Source organism: Mercenaria mercenaria, chromosome 3 (genome assembly GCF_021730395.1).
Source record: "Mercenaria mercenaria strain notata chromosome 3, MADL_Memer_1, whole genome shotgun sequence".
Classification (NCBI taxonomy): Eukaryota; Metazoa; Mollusca; class Bivalvia; order Venerida; family Veneridae; genus Mercenaria; species Mercenaria mercenaria.
The window spans coordinates 58,879,398-58,880,718 of record NC_069363.1 but is presented as its reverse complement, the minus strand read 5'-3'; positions in this window follow the sequence as shown (position 1 = coordinate 58,880,718).

The following is a 1,321-nucleotide window of genomic DNA, read 5'->3' as shown; positions in this document are numbered from 1 at the left end:
AATCAAAATTTGCATACCTGCTGGAATGACAGAGTTACTGCAAAACCAATGTTAAAACCCTATTAGTCACCTCTTACAATCATGCAAGGGTAAGGCAATGGTTCCAATTCTTTTCATACACAGATCGTCCCATAACCACATGGGGCATAGGGGTCATCTACTCTGCATGATCAATCACCCTATGAAGTTTCAACATTCTGGGTCAAGTGGTTCTCCAGTTATTGATTGGAAATGGTTTTCCATGTTTAGGCCCCTGTGACCTTGACCTTTGATGGAATGACCCCAAAAATAATAGGGGTCGTTTACTCCATAAGCCCTGCCACCCTATGAAGTTTGAAGGTTCCAGGTCAAATTGTTCTCCAGTTATTGATTGGAAATGAAGTGTGACAGACGGACAGGGCAAAAAATGTCTGCCCCAGTGGACAGACGGACAGGGCAAAAAATGTCTGCCCCAGTGGTTGTGGGAGGGGGGGGAGACATAATTATTTTTGTGTCAAAAAAAATGAGTGCAGATAAGGGGATTATGCCTTTAGAGCATCAGTAAGTTGATTTCTAACATCACTGACCATGTTTAAAGCATAAAAAGTGCATTTTTGCAACTTTTTGTTAGATAGTTGAAAAAAATATTCTCCAAAGCCATAAAAACATATAGTGTCAGGCCAAAGTTTTAGGGTTGGTCGTGACACCAGAAACAAACAATTTTTTTTACGCCTTTGTAAGGACAAACATTTACCAAACCTTACTCAGATCAAACAGAAAATAACTTCATAGCCTATCATTATCAATGGTTTTCTATAGACATACCTAGTAAACTTGATTTTATCACCAGACAACTTGACCTAGATTTCATGAAGAAATGTAGAGTAGAGTTACCTAAAAAGTGTCCTCTGTCAAGATTTTCTAATGATTTGTCAGTGTCAGATAAAGCAATTCAAAATTGACATAGGTTTCTTAAGCATTGTGACCAGGTTTCACTCAGATCTGGTAAAGACTGTGGCCTGCAGACTGTTTATGAAGTTTTCTAAGATTAATACTAATTATATAGTTTCTGTTCAGAAAGATAAAACATTCAGACCAAGTTTCATGAAAATGGGTTAAAAAACTGATCAGGTAGAAAATATGGCCTAGGAAGTGCTGACAATCTTTTTCTATAATTTTGACCTTTTGAACTAGTTTGAAATCAAAGATTACCTTGTTTTTTACACGCAAATTCAGAATTTAAAATAGTTATCCTATATTTTGGTTTTTACACACTTATCAAGGAACCTGAAGGCCATGGATACTTACACAACTTGTAGCAATACTTCAACACAAACAAAAG